General features: G+C 45.3%; 1 non-coding gene across 1 annotated transcript; it reads right to left on the bottom strand.

Annotated features, from left to right (window-relative positions):
* Positions 1–2,751: 2,751 nt before the first annotated feature.
* On the bottom strand, positions 2,752–2,825 carry TRNAN-GUU (transfer RNA asparagine (anticodon GUU)). The gene has a single exon. It is a non-coding gene; the product is annotated as a tRNA-Asn (tRNA).
* Between the last annotated feature and the right edge of the window lie 3,335 nt (positions 2,826–6,160).

Here is a 6,160-nt window from a genome sequence, read left to right as displayed (position 1 = left end):
ATGATCTGGAAGACCTATACTTTGAACACCCATTCAGATATGTCAAGAATAACTCCATATTCTCCGTTTCACCTAAATGCAGCATAGCCATGATCCCTCTTGGTATTCAAGGACCTGTGCCCATGAACCGGTGCGCAATACTTGGTGACATCTCAGACATAATTCCAACTCATATTGCAGTAATAGAAGAATCTCACAATAACATGCTAAAGATCACTCCTATCCGAGAATTCCTCTTGAATGACATACGGTACTTCATAGTCTCACTCCACTTCCAGATATCCCCCACCTTATAATTATACAACCCTCAGACTCCCTCCAAGACCCAGAACCAGTAGTGCCAGAATAATAAGAAGAATAACTCGTATAGGAATATCTCTCATTTTGGGAATGCGCCACTCAAACTGACCCTCCGCTGTCCTCAACGGACACCAGCACTCAAACTTCCTCTCTACCCTTAGAGGACACTAGCATTCAAACCTCACCTCCACACACCCGCCAGTCTATACGCAAACCAAGGAAGCCAAAAGTAAACCTATAAAAACCAAACCGAAGGAAATCCAAACAGTCAGAAACTTCTCAAGCAATACCCATGTCACAACTTGAAATATCCCTCTCCTCAATCAGCAAATCTGCACCTACCCCAAATCGAACCCGCACCAATCTTAACAAACCTCGCCCACAATCTTCTCTAATTGTCATGTGTAACAACTGTCTTCCGCTAAATCACTCCATTGCAAGCTGCCCCAAAGAGACCCGCTGTAATATATGCGGTGATCATCACCACCACACCGTCTGCCCAGTCCCACGAGAGCAGGTCAAGTGTACCAACTGTAAAGGCATTCACACTGCTTCTTACCGAGGCTTCCCATTCCTTAAAACGGCAATAACAGCTCACTACGTCGCGAGCAAACACCTGCGCCACCCTCAACCATCAAACCACCAACCACCGTCACTACTAAACCTAAATCTCAACCCCCCCTCTCACACACAACCTAAAGCGCTCTTCACAACCTATCCCCACTATTGAGCTTCTAAAATGTCACCTCTTCTTCCTAACCAGCACAACATAAGCCAAGTGCTCCAACCCAAGACCATCTCCCACCCAGAAACACTGTATACCTAACCACCACCACCACCACCACCACCAACAACAACAACAACAACAACAACAATAATTTCGCACGCCTAACAACTCCTCTAGACCTCAAGCTAGCCAGATGGCAAACGCCTCCAAATGCTAGTACTCACACACCCATCGCCCACAAATCAATGGATCCCACCACCATATTTCAATCACGCCTCATTCGCACCGGCTCCCTGAAATACTGGAAGTTGGACCTTAAAGGCTCCAGTCGCCAGGAGCAACTACAACTTTGACAAAACTCACAATATGACGAGGGAAAGTCGCCTACGAAAAATCAGTTGAAACAAGAAGAGGAAACCTACCAGCAGTATAGGAACAAAGAACCAAAGGAGGTCGGCGGTCCCAAAAGACCCATTGGACTACGCGCGGTGTCGGTACGCGCTCGGACATCGCTCAGGCGGCCTCACCCCCTATGCTGAAAAGAGGGGCCTTGTGCGTGCATAGAAAGATTGGAAGAAATAGACAAGGAAGAAGGAAGTGGCCGTGGCCTTAAGTCAGGTGCGGCCTCGCCTAATATGCTGAACACAGGGTCCTTGTGCGGAGATTGGAAGGGATAGACAAGGAAGAGGGAAGAAAGTGGCCGTGGCCTTTAGGTACCATCCCGGCTTTTGCCTGGAGGAAAAGAGGAAAAACATGGAAAACCACTTAAGAGTGGCTGAGGAGCGAATTAAACCTCCCTCTACTCAGTTGACCTCCCGAGGCTGGGAGGACTCCGTTCCAGTCCTCGTACCATTTTTCAAGTTTCGTGGCAAAGCCGGGAATCGAACCCGGGCCTCCGGGGGTGAAAGCTAATCACACTAACCCCTACATCACAGAGGTGGACTCAAGAAGAAAATTACGAGTAAAAATTAATTTATTTCCTTCTTTTTTAATTTATTTATTTCTTTATTAATCTGTTTACCGTTCAGGGTTGGTTTTTCCCTCGGACTCAGAGAGGAATCCCACCTCTACCGCCTCAAGGGCAGTGTCCTGGAGCGTGAGACATTGGGTAGGAGATACAACTGGGGAGGAAGACAAGTACCTCGCCCAGGCGGCCTCACCTGCTATGCTGAACAGGGGCTTGCTTGACGGTGATGCTTGTTGTTTAAAGGGGCTAACATCTAGCGTCATTGGCCCCGAACAGGGATCTTGTGAGGGGGATGGGAAGATTGGAAAGGATAGACAAGGAGGAGGGAAGGAAGCGGCCGTGGCCTTAAGTTTGGTACCATCCCGGCATTTGCCTGGAGGAGAAGTGCGAAACCACGGAAAACCACTTTGAGGATGGCTCAGGTGGGAATCGAACTCATCTCTACTCTACTTTAGAAAGTATTCGTTACCTATATTTCGATTACTTCTACACAATTACTCCCCAACTCTGATGATATTTTATTAGCTCAAACGAGGAAACTGTCAGACACGTCTTCTGAAACACTCGTTTTGTCATGCTATGGACGACCATTGTAAGAACGGCAGTCGCGGAGGATGTCCTCATCAATCATCTTACCTTATTTGCAATCGGTACATTCGATACACCTCGTTCCATTTGAAATTGCAGGAAAACATAACCTCTTTTAAGCATTCAAGTATTATTTCACTGTAGCCAAAGTAAAGCCTTAAAAGCACACCGCCCCCGGGTGGGCTCGAACCACCAACCTTTCGGTTAACAGCCGAACGCGCTAGCCGATTGCGCCACGGAGGCTTGTAGCATATTATATGTTTTTCTTCGTCATTAACAAACATCTTTTTATCTCTGAATAATCAGCTGGTGAGGTGTAGCAAGTCTGCCCATTTACCCAGAGGAACGGGGTTCGATTTTAGGTTTGCCTTCTGCTTAATTTGTTTACCTTCCAAGGTTGAGTTTTCCCTCGGACTCAGCGAGGGATCCCACCTCTATCGCCTCAAGGGCAGTGTCCTGGAGCTTCAGACTCTGGGTCGGGGGGTCGGGGGATACAATTGGGGAGGATGACCAGTACATCACCCAGGCGGCCTCACCTGCTATGCTGAACAGGGGCCTTGCGTGGGGATGGAAAGATCGGAAGGGGTAGACAAGGAAGAGGGAAGGAAGCGGCCGTGGCCTTAAGTTAGGCACCATCCCGGCTTTTGCCTGGAGAAGAAGTGGGAAGCCACGGAAAACCACTTCCAGGATGGCTGAGGTGAGAATCAAACCCACCTCTACTCAGTTGACCTCCCGAGGCGAAGTGGACCCCGTTCCAGCCCTCGTAGCACTTTTCAAATTTCGTGGCAGAGCCGGAAATCGAACCCGGGCCTCCAGGGGTGGTAGCTAATTACACTAACCACTACACTACAGAGGCACCGAAAATACGATATTGAAATAAACAGAAGCCACAAGATGGAATAATTTTCATAAGGTTCGCGAGAGACTTCAAGGGTTACCAGAAGGACGAAAAGAAAAACATCTGGTCGGAAGACAGAAGGAAACAACGGAGCGAAATGATGAACTCTTTTGCATATTGCATATTGAATTTTGGTTTGTTTCTTTCCCGCAGTAATTTTATTACGATCATTACACAATATTCACAAGCAGAGAGCGGAAGGATGGGAAATCGCTAGGATTGGGAATGTAGTGCCCGTGGCCTTAATTAGCGTACAGCCCCCAACATTTGCCTGGTGTGAAAATTGGAAACCACGGAAAACCATCTTCAGGGCTGCCGACGATGGAATTCGAACCCACTATCTCATGAATGCAAGCTCACAGTTGCGAGAGCCTAGCCCCACGGCCAACTCGCTCGGTATTATTATTATTATTATTATTATTATTATTATTATTATTATTATTATTATTATTATTATTATTATTATTATTATTATTATTACCACGCGAGAAAACATATCCCAAGTACCGGTACTGGAAACCACATTATTTATTTACGGTAGTAAAAGTAGCGGGAGTATCAATCTGGAAATGAGTGTGGCCCTCTCACGTCTCTCATCAGGCCTGTTTAATGTACATCATTAAAATATCAGCTGTGGTTTCATAGAATTTGCATTTATTTATCTACGCTTACTTAGATTTAAAAGGAAATGTGAGCGTGGGTAGTGGTTATGGATTGCATCACAATTTACGTATGCACAGCTGTATCGTAAACGAGGCAGAATTAGCAACAGTAATTGAAGGATATTCAGTATCGTAATTGACTGTCACAACCTCTAGTGTACACTTTGCATATAAATGCTCTTCTAAGTGGAAGAATTAGCGGCAATTTGATAATTCGCTCGCTCTCTGTCTTTCCTTTGTCGTCATATGTCGTGTAGCACACATATGGAGCAAATTGGCACTGGCTACGCATCTTGACGTAAGAAACAGCCTACAAGGCCATCTTGGGCCACCGATCGTCATTGAAACTTGACTGTATCGGAGTGACTCAGTATGTGGAGCACCAAGAAGTCTTGTCAGCCTAGGGTTACCATATTTGAAAATTTAAAAAACCTGGGAGTTACTATACAGTACGTTTAAAAACTGTCCCGCCTCGGCGAGGTATTGGTCTTACTCCCCAATTGTATCGCCCGGACTCAAAGTCTCACGCTCCAGTACACTGCTCTTGAGGCCGAGGGAAAAACCAACCCTGGAAGGTAAATAGATTAAGAAACTGGGGGAATTCATGTCCAGTTGTTTATTTCATACATTTTTACTGGCTTGGATTTTTTTTTTTAAATCCTTATTAGAGACAATGCTGGCATATTACATGTTACATTTTTCATCTTGTACGAAAAGATTAACAACAAGTATATATTTTCAAATGTGAGATTATTTGGCTCGTCCGTCCACTGAAAATTTAGGAGAGGAAATATCATCTTTACAGCTGCCTTATGTGCAAGTATGGCAAAGCAAAGGTGGACATTATTATTGAAAATGAAAATCCACAGCCTGTTTCAAGTCATACGACCGGGTCAGGAATGGAATGAATGAAGCCCCCATCTAGCGGCGAGGATAGGAATTGTGCCGGCTGCCGAAGCCTGTCGCACTCCTCTGGGGCAATGATTAATGACTGACAGAAGAAATGATATGATATTGGAGAGTGTTGCGGGAATGAATGATGAAAGGGAAAACAGGAGTACCCAAAGCCTCCGCTTTGTCCAGTACAAATCTCACATGGAGTGACCGGGATTTGAACCACGGAACCCAGCGGTGAGAGGCCGGAGGCTCGACATTATTATTATTATTATTATTATTATTATTATTATTATTATTATTATTATTATTATTATTATTATTATTATTATTATTTTACTAAGTAATCTACTCTGCGTATAACAGTGAAGGGAACGTGGTAGGAGACTGAAAGGCTTCCTGTTGAACACAACAAGTAAGGCAGCCTCGGCGAGGTACTGATCCTCCTCCCCTGTTGTATCCCCCGGCCCAAAGTTTCACCTCCAGGACACTGCTCTTGAGGCGGTAGAGGTGCGATCCCTCGCTGAGTCTGAAGGAGAAACCAACCCTGGAGGGTAAACAGATTAAGAAAGAAAGAAAGAAAGAAAGAAAGAAAGAGAGAAACCAACCCTGGAGGGTAAACAGATTAAGAAAGACAGAAAGAAAGAAAGAAAGAAAGAAAGAATTCGACATCCGGGCCAAACCAAGTAAGAGTTTCAGAAATTAAGAAGTCACATCTCATTTATTGAATTCCGCGGAAATCCCAGACTAAACAACAGTTTAACAAGATATATCTGATAAACCCTCTGCGCTCTGGCGTTCAAATTTGTCGTGCATGCCTGACATATAATGTAGTCTTCTTCTTCTTCTTCTTCTTCTTCTTCTTCTTCTTCTTCTTCTTCTTCTTCTTCTTCTTCTTCTTCTTCTTTATCTGTTTACCCTCCAGGGTCGGTTTTTCCCTCGGAGTCAGCAAGGGATCCCACCTCTACCTCCTCAAAGGCAGTGTCCAGGAGCTTCAGACTCTGGATCGGGGGATACATCTGGGGAGGATGACCAGTACCTCGCCCAGGCGGTCTCACCTGCTATGCTGAACTGTTGCTTTGCGGGGGATGGGAAGATTGGAAGGGATAGACAAGGAAGAGGGA

Source organism: Anabrus simplex, chromosome 3 (genome assembly GCF_040414725.1).
Source record: "Anabrus simplex isolate iqAnaSimp1 chromosome 3, ASM4041472v1, whole genome shotgun sequence".
Classification (NCBI taxonomy): Eukaryota; Metazoa; Arthropoda; class Insecta; order Orthoptera; family Tettigoniidae; genus Anabrus; species Anabrus simplex.
Note: the sequence above shows the minus strand (reverse complement) of the source record. Positions and strands in the feature narration are given on the sequence as shown.